At 35.3% G+C, this 16,050-nt stretch overlaps 1 long non-coding RNA gene across 4 annotated transcripts in view; it reads right to left on the bottom strand.

The window, feature by feature from the left end:
* Positions 1-16,050, bottom strand: part of LOC129059363 (uncharacterized) — a 113,544-nt gene that overhangs the window by 30,650 nt on the left and 66,844 nt on the right. Inside the window, exons 6-8 of one of the 4 annotated variants that reach the window (XR_008525195.2) lie at positions 9,575-9,616; positions 7,716-7,819; positions 1,112-2,799 (exon numbers count right to left, since the gene is read on the bottom strand). This is a non-coding gene — a long non-coding RNA (uncharacterized LOC129059363). Of the gene's footprint in view, positions 1-1,111; positions 2,800-7,248; positions 7,669-7,715; positions 7,820-9,574; positions 9,617-16,050 lie in introns of those variants that run through there. The other 3 variants (XR_008525192.2, XR_010139931.1, XR_008525193.2) reach the window with 3 other exon arrangements.

Raw genomic sequence — 16,050 nt, 5'->3', positions numbered from 1 at the left:
AATTACTCAGATTGTGGATAATGGATTTTGAAAGTAAGAGTGAAACTGGAAAGACCAGCTTGAAGGCAATTGCATAATTTCTAGGGCTAGAATATAGTGTGGAGGAGGGTGATGGCCATTGACTTGATATACAAGTGGGTTTGGGAAATATTTTGGAAGTAGAATCAACACAACTTGATATATAAGGAGAGGGAATTTTTCAAATATGAACTCATTACTTCTGACTTTAGTAGAATAGATTAACGGTGGTATTAATGAGAAGAAAATATGTTTGTAGGTCTTTGCAGACGTGTATTAGAAAAGATCTTTTGAGTCTGATAAGAAGAGGCAAAATCATTAGAAAAAGAAAGGTGAATGTAAATACATAATAGTTTAAAATTTATACCTAAAACAACTCTTGTAGTGTGCACTAGCCTTATTTAGAGACAAATTTAAAATTTTAAATAAGAAAAATAAACATTCTAGTAAAATAGTGAGCAATAATCATCCTAGGCAATTAAAAAAAGAAGAAATATAAATGCTGGATAGAGTCTGCCTCATTGGAGATCAAAACAATAAAATTTTTACCAATACAACTCTCAGAATACAATATAAAAAATATTTGAGACCAGAGTTTGAGAGAAACAGCCATTATAATTTACTACAGGGAGAAGTGTAACTATGATGTAATCCTTTGTAGAAAAATATGTCAATGTTGACACAACAATTTCTGCTCTAGGATATTAGCAATAAATAACTATGTGTGCAAAAATTACCTATACAACTGCGATATTGTCTATAATAAGAGAAACCTTGGAAACAGCTAAAAGATTGGTCACATAAATTACTTAAAATGCATATCATAAATGTATTTTATAGAGGTTGACATGTAAAGATATCCACAATATGTTGTCATATGAACATAAACATTTATAAAACATTGTACACGCCATATTTATGTATTTCTATGACACATGAAATAATATACAGATAAAAGGAAGACAGATGTGATGGATGGAGTGATGACAAAGAGGTGAATAGATGGATAGATGGATGAATAAATGGATAGATAGACAGAAAGATAGACACAGATAGACAAATAGGCAACATGAGCGAAACAGAAACAAGTCTAGACATTTCAAAGAAAACCAGTTTATTATAGGTAACTGTTTACAAAGTGGTATAAGGATAGAAAAGATGAAGGGAGAGGGATGGGGTAGATCAGGTGGGGGGCCTGGAATATCAGACAGGAGAAAATGGTGAGGCCAGTGGTGAGAAACTGCAGATGCTCCTGTGATGAGGGCTACAAAGCTACATCTATGGCTGTAATGTTGGAGATGTTATTGTGGTTGGTTTTGGATCCCCTGAAGTGGTGCAACTTCAGCCAAAACTTGAACCACCCAAAGGCCAGATGTCTCCCCTCTTCTCTCCCCACCCCATCCCCAGCCCCTCAAGTTATAATGTTAGCAGATTCCTGGTATTGGTGGCAAAGGTCACATATCAGAACCAGAAGATGGTATCTCCTCTCTTCCTTTTGCCATTTGGTCTCTTGCCAGTGCTTCTTGTTGTCAGGAGTTAGTAGGAAGCTACTATGGTTTGGCTGTGTTCCCATGCAAAATTTCATCTTGAATTGTTGATATGGTTTGGCTGTGTCCCCACCCAAATCTCAACTTGAATTGTATCTCCCAGAATCCCCACATGTTGTGGTAAGGACCCAGGAGGAGATAATTGAATCATCGGGGCCGGTCTTCCCATGCTAATTTTGTGATAGTGAATAAGTCTCACAAAATCTGATAGGTTTATCAGAAGTTTCTGCTTTTGCTTCTTCCTCATTTTCTCTTGCAATTGCCATGTAAGGAGTGCCTTTCACCTCCTGCCATGATTCTGAGGCCTCCCCAGCCATGTGTAAGTATAAGTCTAATTAAACCTCTTTTTCTTTCCAGTCTCAGGCATGTCTTTATTGGCAGCATAAAAATGAACTAACACAGTAAATTGTTACCAGTAGAGTTGGGTACTGCTGAAAACATACCCGAAAATGTGGAAACGATATTGGAACTGGGTAACAGGTAGAGGCTGGAACAGTTTGAGGGGCTCAGAATAAGACAGGAAAATGTGGGAATGTTTGGAACTTCCTAGAGACTTGTAGAATGGCTTTGAACAAAATTCTGTGATATGGACAATGAAATCCAGGTTGAAATTCAGGTGGTTTCATATGGAGATAAGAAACTTGTTGGGAACTGGAGCAAAGGTGACTCTTGTTATGTTTTAGCAAACAGACTGGTGGCATTTTGCCCCTGCCCTAGAGATTTGTGGAACTTTGAACTTGAGAGAGATGATTTAGGTACCTGGCAGAAGAAATTTCTAAGCAGCAAAGTGTTCAAGAGGCAACTTGGGTGCTATTAAAGGCATTCAGTTTTATAAGGGAAACAGAGGACAAAGTTTGGAAAATTTGCATCCTGACCATGCAATAGAAAAAAAAAAAAAAAAAAACATTTTCCGGGGAGAAATTCAAGCCAGCTGCAGAAATTTGCACAAGTAGCAAGGAGCCTAATGTTAATCTCCAGGACCACAGAGAAAATGTCTCCCAGCCATTTCAGAGACCTTCACAGCAGCCACCCTCATCACATGCCCAGAGGCCCAGGAGGAAAAAGCGGTTTCATGGGCCAAACCCAGGATCCTCATGTTGTGTGCAGCTTAGGAACTTGGTGCCTTGTGTCCCAGCTGCTCCAGCCTTGGCTGACAGAGGCCAAAGTACGGCTCAAGCTGTGGCTTCAGAGGGTAGAAGTCTCAAGCCCTGGCAGCTTTCATGTGATGTTAAGCCTGTGGGTACACAGAAGTCAAGAATTGAGGTTTAGGAATCTCCACCTAGATGTCAGAAGATGTATGGAAATGCCTGGATGTCCAGGCAAAAGTTTGCTGCAGGGGTGGGGTCCTCATGGAGAACTGTGAGGGCAGTGTGGAAGGGAAATGTGGGGTCAGAGCCCCCACACAGAGTCCCTACTGGGGCACTGTCTAGTGGAGCTATGAGAAGACGGCCACCATCCTCCAGACCCCAGAATGGTAGATCCACCAACAGCTTGCACCATCACCTGGAAAAACCACAGACACTAAATGCCAGCCCATGAAAGCAGCTGGGACGGAGGCTGTACCCTGTGAAACCACAGGGGTGGAGCTGCCCAAGACCATAGGAACCCACCTCTTGCATAGCGTGACGTAGATGTGAGACATGGAGTCAAGGCAGATCATTCTGGAGCTTTAAAATTTGACTGCCCTGCTGGATTTCACACTTTCATGGGCCCCGTAACCCCTTTGTTTTTATCAGTTTCTCCGATTTGGAAAGGCTGCATTTACCCAATACCTGTACTCCCATTGTATCTAGGAAGTAACTCACTTGCTTTTGATTTTACCAGCGCACAGGTGGAAGGGACTTTCCTGGTCTTGGATGAGACTTTGGACTGTGAACTTCTGGGTTAATGCTGAAATGAGTGAAGATTTTTGGGGACTGTTGGGAAGGTTGATTGATTTTGAAATGTGAGGACATGAGATTTGGAGGGGCCAGGGGTGGAATGATATGGTTTGCTGTGTCCCCACCCAAATCTTCACTTGAATTGTATCTTCCAGAATTCCCATATATTGTGGGAGAGACTTAGGGGTAGGTAATTAAATCATAGGGGCCAGCCTTTCCCATGCTATTCTCATGACAGTGAATAAGTCTTACGAGATCTGATAGGTTTATCAAGGTTTCTGCTTTTGCTTCTTCCTCATTTTCTCTTGCTGCTGCCATGAAAGAAGTGCCTTTCACCTCCCACCGTGTTTCTGAGGCCTTCCCAGCCATGTGGAACTATAAGTCCAATTAAACCTCTTTTTCTTCCCAGTCTTGGGTATGTCTTTACAGTATGAAAATAGACTAATACAATTGTTATTCCCATAATCCTCATAATCCCCATGTGTCAACGGGGAGACCAGGTGGATGTAACTGAATCATTGAGGCAGTTTCCCCGCATGCTGTTCTTGTGACAGTGAATGAGTTCTCATGAGATCTAATGGTTTTTTGTGTTTGACAGTTCCTCCTGCTTTCATTCTCCTTCCTGTCGCATTGTGAAGAAGGCGTCTTGCTTCCCCTTTGCTTTCCACCATGATTGTAAGTTTCCTGAGGCCTCCCCAGCCAGGCTGAACTATGTGAATCAATCAAACCTCTTTCCTTCAAAAATTAACCAGTCTTGGGCAGTTCTTTATATCAGTGTGAAAATGCAGTAATACACAAGCCATCAATCATCTGGCAATGAAATACACTGTGCAGATTCCCAATTCTAGAAATAGAGAGAATAGACAGGCAAGTGTGAACTACAGGACAGGTAAATAACCAGGAGAGATAGGCAGACAGACAGCAGGCGACTATAAGGTGGGAGGAGAGATGGAAGGAGAGAAAAAGAAAGCCAGAGAAAAGTCAGGCAGGAAGAAAGGTAGAAAAGAAGAAGAAAGACAGGGAAGGAAGAAAAGCTAAGCTCTAGGATCAGTATCACCATATGTAGGACAATATCACATCAAGAACTTCATTGTGATTATCTTTGAATCCTCCTAAAATAATTTTTTTCAATGACAATATATTTTTGTTTTATTAACCAGAAAAAATGTTGAATTTTCAATAGATTACCAAATATTTTTGTGAAATGACATACTGTTCAGTTCTGGCTTTGCCCTAAAGTCTATCATCCTAAGTAATACTCTCATACTATTAGCCAGTAATTTTTTTGCTATAGTCTGTGTTGATATAAAAGTATATAATTTTTAGTGCAACTATAATGCCATTTATTCACAATCTGTTTCTTTAAAGAGACTCTATTTTGTCAAAATTCGTAGACGGAGTGAAGTATGTTTTCTACAAAGGATGTTTCTTGGTAGAAAAAGTTTGTAGCACAGCACTAACACTATATTTCTATTATAGTAAAAAAAATAGAATCAAGTCTATAAACACATAATTCTTACATTCATGTTCATTATTGGCTTTGGATAAGACAGTGACTTTGAATAGGCATATGTATATATTCCCATGATAGCTATCTTAATTTTTTACCTAGTAATTACTTATTTTAAGCCAAATTAAATATATACATTAGATTCAAATTTATTATTTGATTGTTAAAACAGTGTTCCTTTCTGTAAGAGAGCTTTTGAAGATTATACTCTTGCTTACAGCTTAAAAGTCTGTAGGCATATAAAATATTTGAATCATTCTTTATTCTTACTTAAGATCATGTTATTTATATTTATGTAGACTGCTCCAAAGAAGCAAGAAAATTGAAAAACAATGTGTTCTGCTACTTGATATTAACACTCCACCATTTCTCCTTAATACTGCCAAATAAAATAAATAAAATTGATATTATAACAAATGTATCATTAACTGTTATAGTGTATGCTTGTCCTCCACATGCTTTTTCATTTTTGTTTGCATAAAATAAAATAGAATTCTTCGACTTGAAAGTCACAAATAGAGGTTTAAAACTTTAAAAATTTAAACGCTGTATTTGTGATTAATGTATAGAGTTCTTTGGAAAGATATTTTATTTAGTGAAATAATGTAGAAGTCATAACAAGTCCCCCAGATAGTATTGCAATAAATTCACGAGATGAACTTAAAAACAGAAAAAGAGGTTTCCAAAGGATTTTAATTTTTCAAATTTTGTTCAGTATAAATAAAGGAGGTATGTCCTAATTTTGTCTTAAATCTAATATTTATAGACATTATTTGTTTTGATGTATTTACTTATTATATATTCAACAATATTTTGTTTTATATTACACTTTCCAATAGCACCCTGAATTGCAGTTTGCAATTATAGGTAAGGCCTAGAAAATTCTGTCTCTTTTTTTTTTTTTGAGAAACCGATTCTCACTCTGTTGCCCAGGCTGGATTGCAATGGCACGATCTCGGCTCACTGCAACCTCCACCTCCTGGGTTTAAGCAAATCTCCTCCCTCAGCCTCCCAAGTAGCTGGGATTACAGGCGTCCGCCAATACGCCCAGCTAATTTTTTGTATTTTTAGTAGAGATGGCATTTCGCCATGTCGACCAGGCTGTTTTTGAACTCCTGACCTTAGATGATCACCTGCCTCGGCCTCCAAAACTGCTGGGATTACAGGCATGAACCACCCCGCCCAGCCAGAGTTTATGAAATTCTAAGTGTTGGGAAGGGTGATGCCAAGAACTCATCTTTTGGCAGCTCCAACAATTCAGGAGTAAGAGAGAAAGAGAGAAGGTGCTATCGAGGAGAAGCACATTATGTTAGGAAACAGTCAAATCAATGGATATATTTATTTGACATAGCAATTGGAAAGAAGTCTATAGGGAGAAATGTAGAAAAATTGAAATTAATTGAAAAGGCATATTTTTCTTTCACATTTAATTATTTTCAAAATAAATGAATTATTCTGAAGTTGCTTATTCAAAGAACTGAAAACACATTCTTATAGAGTTATGCTTTAAAATAGTACACATTAATGAAAGTAATCTTACATAGCTGAGCTTACTTCTGTTAGTCCTTATAAATTTCAATAGTGCTATATTCACGAAAAAGAAACAGCTTATTTTCCCACAGCACCATTTTGTAGTGGTAATAGCACATCAGCTCTTTTAAATTGTATTTATTTCTTAAGTACTGTACAGATAATATTTCCTCAGCATTTTCCATGAAGTAAATATTAATTATGGAGTAAATAAATAATGCTGTAAATAAAACCAATTTTATCCCCATTTTGAAAGGAAAGAAATTGAGGCTTTGAGAGGCTAAATCACTTTCCCAGTTTAATTCCTTTGGAGAGTATTTGGGCCGGCCTTTAAATCCAACTACTTCCTCTTCAGGGTTAAAACTTGTATATTTTCATGGTGGTCATAATGCGACATATATTCATATCAGACATTAAAGATACATTTTATGCTTTGGAATTCCTAACAGTTATAAAAATTAGCAGACTAATAGTTTGAAATTATATTGGCAATATATAAAACCCGGAGCATACATAGATACTTATTGTTCGTATTGCCTGACAGATAAAAGCAACTATTGGCTTTTTCTTTTAGTTGTTATTATTACAGCTATGTAAAAATTTATTTGTTTATATATGGAGGTCAATATACGGTGAAATTTGAGTTAGGGGAAGGGATAAGGATGATATTATCATTGATGTTAACTTTTTTGAGTTATAAATAAAATAAATATCAATAAAAGTAACAAGTAGCTACAGTTATTGTCTAATTGGATTTTTTTTTAATCAAGCTACATTGCAAGAGAGAACATGTGCTCATTTTACTTCTGTTCTAGTTGAAAAGGAGCATTGTCAGTGTTGCTGGAAGAGAATCTATGCTGTTTTCGCATTGTCTGGTCATGTTCTACCCCTCTCCAGGCAAACCTCCTTTGAGCTGTTTTGTTGCTTTGTTACTGTTGTATGCTTGAAGTTGCTACAGCCCACTGCCTGATGGTCACAGACAATAACCCTGAACCCTGAGCTGGAGCCAGAAGACTTTCTTATTGCTCACATGGACCTCTGAACAAGAAGCTTCATTTTTCTCTATGTGAGTTCTTAGAACCCCACTCCCAACAATTGCAACCCGCTGACTACTGAGTGAATTTACACCGAATGCTGACATACTGGGAAATATAACTGGATCTCAGAGGCAATATCCACAGACCTATAAAGAAAACACATGAGGTTGAAATTCAAAGTGCTTGCACTTACCCACAGTGCTGAGCATTTACAAGACCCATAGATCATAATGCTTAATGATGCAATCTTGAGAGCTTAGTGTCAGTGTGGACAGACAAAAGAGTCCATGTCGATACCTGCAGTGTGGAAATAAAGACTAAAATATCCCGTTTGTTCCCATGCCTCTTTCAAATCATTACAATGTTTCTTTGGAGGTAGATAATATCACATTTACTTATTCCCCAATGATTTTTAAACCAAAGCTTTCCTTTTCTCTCTATTTAAATGGCACATAGAAGAAAAATGGAAAATGTTGGTCTTTTTTTCATAGAAGAGGGATATACAGAAATATTGATTTTCCCACGAATGTGAAAATATCTAATAAGCTAAAGATATACACGGCAAGCATGATATGTACACGGCATGGTACACACCTTGTGTTTGTGTATAAGTTATTCCTTCTCTCAAGGAAAAATATGATTGGATCATTTTAATTTTTTATTGGCTGACTCTAGTACTAATAAGGTGGAGACACCTTACCTACTAAGAACTGTTACAATGCTTTATAAGCACGGGAATGTCTCTTTAAGGAATCTGCAGCTCAGCATAGACATCTTTAGAAGCTAGATATTATTAAGGATCTGATAGAATTAGAATTTATACCTTTTGGTAGGCTACCACTCATTTTTATGGCTAGCAATTAAGGGAAAACTTTCAGAACATTTATAATCTGTCTAGAGACTACTCTAGGATTATTTGATAATATTTATATATTAACCACATTGTTTTATTTGTCTGCTTGTGATGTTTTGTCTCGAGGTTTTATATGGGTAAGCATATCTCAACCCTGCTTTTTTTCACAATATGTGTAGAGGATATTTACCACAAGGTGATATTCATTCTGACTCCTTTTATTTCTCTTAGGGCAGATATTACAGGCCATGGTGAGGTACACTCAGAGCTCCAAGACTGCATTTGGGGCTGTTAAAGTGGACAGGTCCTGCTGTGTGTTTTAATAGCAACTTTCACAGCAAGTCAACACATTTTTGGACAGTTTATCCCAGGGAAATTTTGTAAATATTACTAATTCTGGAATTTGCTTATATATCTTGATGTCTCTTAAAATAGAAAACTGCCAAAAGTTGCTTTTATATGGCCACTATTTTTTTTTATTTAAAAAGGGAAATAAAGAAACATATTAAATACAGGATGAGGAGTAAGGGGTTTACAGTACTGTAAAAAAAAGAAGTAATATAGTTCACTGTTGCACTGCATAGCATGAACTAAAGGAGCATGTCAATTTGGTCAACTTCACTTAGTGTTTTTTGATAGATTCAATATATTGGACCATGAGATCTAAGTATTCCTCTAAAAGATGTAAGGGACCCAAAAATCATACCAACTTTGGTGGTGATATTTCCTTCTTATTGGAGCAAACCATTATGGGGAAACAAAGATAAATTACTAGGAGTTTTTATATTAAAATCTTCTCTATTAGGTCATGTGGCACAGACTTTTGATTTGTGTGATATGATTTCTTTCCTCAGTAATTACAAATGGGTGCCAATTAGCTTGATTGGAGGTAAAGGTAATCTAATCCAACACATTTTATCTAGCAGTGACTGGGATGGTTTAGGGCCCTTTGAGCTTAAAGTGTTGAAGTGGACACCAATACAAGTGCGTAAATACAACACTTTTGTCATATTTTCAGTAAGATGGAGTACAATGGAGACTGGCATTTATCATGCACTTTTTTGAATCAGTATTCTAAGAACTTCCCACACATTTTGTTACTTCATTTAGTTAATATTATGTTTAATTTAAATTAATGAAGACAGTATTTCTCAAGTGCTGAACATAATATCTGATGCAAGAAAACAGCAAATACTTACCTATTACCTTCTTTTGGTCTTAGGAAGTGTCATTAGTATATTCTGTAAAAGAAGATATAGAAACTCAGAGAGTTTAAGTAGTTGCCCCTAGGTTGTATTGCTAATGCAACTGTTTATGTGAACACACATTCCTGCAAATATTTGTAATTTTAAGTAGTCATACTGTACACATCTCTAATTAGATAGGCACTTTATGTAATGTTTATGTAAAATAATGGCAAGAAATATTATTATCTGTGTTATAGAATCTGAAAATTTTTGCTTTGTAATTTATTTTCCTTTTGGGGATAATGTAATGTTAGAATTATTTTTTCAGCAATCCCATGGCCCATAGATTTAAAACGAAGATATATTTACATTAATGTGGTCATCGATCAAGTAGTAGTTCATGTTAATGCTTATCAGGATGTGCGTAAGCATAGCTAACATATGGCTTGTTTTCTATCATCCAACATTGTGACAGGATCATCTGGAAAAAATCAATTTAGGGTCTAAAAATTTGGTTAGAAGAGAGACGGTACTTTACAGTGCATGAGAGATTGGCACTGTGCTTCAAGCAGGAGATTTATCGACCTATAGATTTTACTCAAAACGTTAATGTGCAATGCCGCAGGCATGGAGAAGCATTAAGTTATCAAGATGGATAGGCGCGGAGTACTATTTTCCTTGGTTCTACTTTCTTCAAGATAAATGTAGTAGTAGAGAGGCAAAGAACAATGGGCGTTGAGCAGTTGAAGGAAGTTGAATTTGACAGATCTTAGCCAATAGAACATAAGGGCAAACTTCTGAAACTCCTTTTTCTCTACATCTGACAATGCAGTCGATGCTAACTATATTGTTGCTTTTTTCCTGTAAACATTTTATCTATTTTTTGAACATCATAATTTCTCTACTATTATTTACTTTACTATTTGGTTGAGTATCTCTTCTGCCATAACCAGTTAGTAAAAATTATTGGTGGACTTTATTGGAAATAGTCAATTGTTACTTGGGCACAAATTCAGTAGTCAGTAACTTCTATCCAAATTTAAGATAAGTTTGAGAACATATCAGTAAATATTAATACATTTATAACTATATTAGCTAAGCTGTTGAATTAGACATGCACGTGTAAATTACTTACAGGTATGTAATGTAATTGATGAATATAAGTCACTACCTGCTAGTAAATATATATGTGTCATATTTTCTCTATAATGATCACTTAATCCTATTAGTTATCCAGTATAACAATAAAGTTGAATATCAAAGTGCTTCAAATGAAGTGGCTTAAAACAACTTATTAAAATGGTTGCTCACGAGATGATGGATAACTAGGACTTTTGTTCTGGTCTCATTTGAGCTCACTCATATGTTGGCAGTCAGCTGGGAGTCAGATAAGGGGCTATGCTAACCTGGATTTGGCTCTCTCACTGGCTTGGGGTGGATGTCAGCTGGCCATGTGTTTCCTCAGCTTTGTTAGTCACAGCCTCTATTATCTAGGAAACTAGTTCAGGCTTTTTGACATGGTGAAAGCAAGGATCTAAAAGAGACAGAGGGTTGAAAACTTTTCGAGGTCACACTGTCACTTCCACCACATTCCATTGGCCAAAACAATTCACAAAACCTACCCAGATTCAAGGGAGCAGTATAAGATAAACTCTACCACTTGCAAAAACGTAGATTTAATGAGAAATAAAGAATTGGGGTAAATTTTGCAATCAATCTATCATGTTGACTCCCTTTTTTCTTATTTTGCCAAAGTTATCTTTATTCAAAAGTGGTAATAGTGGTCATCCTGGCCTTATTTTAATTCTCTAAGAAAAAGATTTTAACATAACATTGTACTGGAAAATTTCTGATGTAGCTTATGTGAAACAATCTTTATCATGTTTAGCAGGTTTCTATATTATTTCTCATTTGCTAAGGGTTTTTTCATGAACAATTATTGAATTTTATCAAATAAATGATTTTTTCTACATCAAAGTTCATATATTTTATTCTTTTTTGTTAAAAATCACACAAAATTTTTGAAGGCTAAATCACTTTTATCTTTTGCATTAGTTTTCTATTGCTGCTACAATTTAGCAGCTTAAAAAACACAAACTTATTATTTTAGAAACTCTGACCTATAGGTCAGAAGTTTAGTATATAGGTCTCAGGGGTTAAAATTAAGGTGCTGGCAGGGTCGCATTTCATTCTGAAATCTCTAAAGACCCTCTAAAGGAGGGTCTGTTTCCTTCTCATTCAGGTTGTTGGCAAAACTCAATTATTTGCTGTAATAGGACTGAGATTCCTCTTTTTTTGGAGGCTATAAATTCATGCCTGTTTCCAGCTTCTAAAAGCCACAGACATTCCTTGGATCCTGGCCCTTTCCTCCATTTGCAAAATCACTGATGATAAGTCATGTCCTGCTCAAATCACATGTCTCTGACCCATCCAGGGAAGGTTCTCTGTTTTTAAAGATCCATGTGATTAGACTAGGAAGCACACATAATCCAGAATAATCTCCTCATCTCAAAAACCCTTACCATAATCATATCTGCAAAGTCCCTTTTGTCACGGAATGTAACATATGCACAGGTTCTGGAGCATTAGGGTGTGAGCATCCTACCAAATCTCCCTATAAAAGACATTTGTTCCTAATCTATTAATTTCCTTGCTAACATATTTTGTTTCAGATTTTTGTCTTTTACGAGAATGACTAGTTTAAATTTTCTTTCTTTTACATCTTTTTTGAGGTATAATGGAGATACCAAAAACTGCATATATTTCATGTATACAATATGATGAATTTGGACATATGCATACACCTGTGAAACCAACACCATAATCAACGTAATAAACATATTCATCACCTCCAACAGCTTCCTCCTGCTCCTTCGTGGAGCTCGTTGTTTTGTTTTTCTGTGGTAAGAACACAACATAAAATCTACCCTCTTAACAAATTTTTAATTGTACAACACATAATTTTTAACTATAGGCACTATGCTGTGTAGCAGATCTTTAAAACTCATTCATCTTGCATAACTGAAATCTTATGTCTCTTGAACCAAAATGTCTCATTTGTTCTTCTCTCCAGGCCCTGATAACCACCATTCTACTCTCCGCTTCTGTGACTTTAACTATTTGAGATAATTCATATAAGAAAAATCATGCAATATTTGTCCATTGCAGTATTACTCATAATAAACAAGAGAAGGGAACAAACTAAATGTCTATCAATGTGTAAATAGATTTAAAAAATTGGCATATAAGTACAATGAAATATTATTCCACCTTAAAAAAGATGCAAATCCTGTCATTTGTGACAACTTAGTAAAATAAGCTAGTCACAGAAGGGCAAATACTGCGTGATATTTTGTCTTCTTAAATGAAGACATTTGTGAGTAAAAACTTCCTTTTTAGTACTGATTTTGCTGCATGCCATATGTTTCGGTGTATTTTATTTTCATCTTCATTTGATTAAATATTTTTTATTATTCTCTTTTGAATTCTCATTTAATCCATTGGTTATTTAGGAGTATGTTGTTTAATTTCCATGTATTTATAAATTTTCCAATTTTTCTTTTGCTGTTGACTTCTAGTTTCATACCATGTGGTCAAAAAAGATACTCAGTGTAATTTCAGTCTTCTCAAATGTGTTCCAACTTATTTTGTGATCTAAGACATGATCTGTTTTGGAGGATGTTCTATGTGCATTTGGGAACAGTTGTATACTTCATTGTTATTGAGTAGAATGTTCTGTATACATCTGTTAGTTTGACTTTTTCTAAAGTTTTGTTTACATTTACAAAATTTACTTATTTTCTGTCTGCATGTTCCATCCATTACTGAAAATGAGATGTTAAAATCTCCTACTATTGTTGCTGTCTACACTTCCCTTCAGAGATGTCGGTATTTGCTTTGTAGATTTAAATGCACTTATGTTGGGTGCATACATATTTATAAGTGTCATATCTTCCTGATTAATTGGAAGTTTATTAATATAAAATGTTCTTCTTTGTCTTTTGCTACAGTTTTCAACTCAAAGTCCATTTTGTCTAATACAATTATAGCCACCCCTTCTTTCTTTTGCTTCCCATTTGCACAAACTATCTTTTCCATGCCTTCACCTTACAGCTTAAGTGTATCCCTAAATATAAAGTGAGTGTCTTGCAAAAAGCATACAGTTGGGTTTTGTTTTATTTTTAAGAACAATTAAATCACTATATATGTCTTGATTGGAGAGTTTAATCCACTTAAAATAATTTGTGGTAGAGAAGAATTACTATTGCTATTTTGTTAATTGTGTTCTGTCTTATAGTTGTTTTTCTTTTTCTTTTTCTGTCTTGTTGTTTTCCTTTGTGTTTCATCGATACTTTTTGTAGTGATGTTTTGATTTCTTCTCTTTTTCTTTGGACATCTTCTATAGGTGTTATCTTTGTGATTACCATGAAGCTTACCTAAAATATAGTTATTACAGTCTATTTTAAGATGATAACAATCAAATTTTGATCACATATAAATACCCAACACTTTTACTTCCCCACCCTCCATACTTTGTTATTGATGCCACCATTTACATTTGAATATTGTATATCTATTAAAATTTTTGTTAGCTTTAATATTCTTAATATTATTGTCTTTTAACTTCTGTAATAAATTAATAGTAAACATCATACTATTACCATATTCTGTGTTTTTCTACATATTTGCATTTACCAGTGAGTTTGTGCTTTCCTATGATTTTGTGTTGCTGTTTATCATCTTTTTATTTCAATGTGAAAAACACCCTATGGCATCTCTTATAAATCAGGTCCTCAGCTTTTGTTTGTCTGGCAAAATATTTCTTCTTCATTTTTGAAGGATAATATTTTTGGTTATAGTATTCTTCTTTGGCAGAGTTTTTATTTCAGCCCTTTCCATATATTGTCCTGCTTTCTCCTGGCCACAAAGTTTCTGCTGATAAATTAACTGATAGTCTTATGAAACCCTCCCATGTGACAAGTTGCTCTTCTCTTGTACTTTCAAAATTCTCCTTTTGTCTTTTACTTTTGACAAACTTATTTTAATATGTCTTGGTGTTAATTTCTTTGGTTTCATTCTCTTTGATATTTTGCCCTCAAAAATATGGATCTGCATATCCTTTCTCAGCTTGGCGAGCGTTAAGTCATATTTTCTCCCTTTAAATAAGGTTTCTACTTGTCTCTCGCTGTTCTTCTTGAAACCTTAATGTGTATGTGGGTCCTATAAGTCCTTTAGGTATTCTTCATTCTTTTTCATTCCTTTTTCTTTTTGTTTCTCTGGCTGACCTATCTTTAAATTTATTGATTTCTTTCTTCTGCATGATCAAGTATACTATTGAAGCTCTCTATTAAATTTTTCATTTCAGTTATTGTATTATTCAGCTTCATAGTTTTTTTCGTTCTTTGTTATGGTTTATCTTTGTTGAAATACCAATTTTCTTCATGTATTGTTTTCCTGATTTTGTGTAGTTGCCTATCTATATTCTCTTGTAACTCATTAAACTTCCTTAAGACAAATATTTTGAATACATTGTCAGAAAAATTTATAAAACTCCATTTCTTTAGGGTCAATTACTGGAGATTTATTTGTTCCTTTGGACATGTTCCCTTATTCTTCATGTTCCTTGTAGCTTTGCAGTGGTATGTATATACACATTTGAAGAAACAGCCACCTCTTCCAGTTTTTACATATTGTCTGTAACAGGGAAAGATCTTTACCAGACAGCCCAGCTAGAGGTTCTGGGAGCCTCTCAAAATTTTCCTATGAATATTCATGCTGTACTCTCCCTCTCGTTTAAAGGAGAAGTCTTAAGTTATGTATCTTCTCCCCATATTGCAGAGCTGTACCAGCTGTAGCAAGCCACTCACTTTTCTTCTTTTTTCTTAGCTGTCTCCAAGGGTTTAAATCATGCCAGTTTCCTCAGTGCTGCAGATGAAGTAGAATAAATAAAGATCTCCTCAGGTTGTGGTGCAAAATGCCAGGGATGTTGGAAGTACACTCCAATCTCTCTTTCTCCCTAATGAGGGGATGAGGTGATTTCCCTCAGCTTTGAGCCCTTCCTCCTTGGGGTAGGAGCTGATGTGGACAAAACGAAATTGCTTTTTTAACTCTTTTTAATGTGGCTGTTTTTGGCTTTGTGTTTCTCTGGCGTACAGCAACTTTTTAATTGGATTCTGGAATTCTTATAAATATATTTTGCTCTGTATATCTTTGTTAAATTGATCACTGTTACTGTGTGGGGATGAGGATTTGGACTTCCATTCCATCATCTTGATAACATAATTCTTTAACTTTTCTTTCTTGTAGTGTCTTATCAGGTTAGTTATCACGGTTAAGCTCATCTCATAAAACCTTTTTCATATAAGTGTTTTTATTTTTTGTGCTCTGGTAAAGTGTTTGTAAGATGGATGTATTTTCTTCTCTAAGAGTTTCATAGAATTTACAAGCAAAACCCATTGGGTCGGTGTTATTTTGATAGTTTTAAATGA

The sequence above is a fragment of the Pongo abelii genome, chromosome 4 (genome assembly GCF_028885655.2).
Source record: "Pongo abelii isolate AG06213 chromosome 4, NHGRI_mPonAbe1-v2.0_pri, whole genome shotgun sequence".
NCBI lineage: Eukaryota > Metazoa > Chordata > Mammalia > Primates > Hominidae > Pongo > Pongo abelii.
This window is presented reverse-complemented; position numbering and strand designations above follow the sequence as displayed.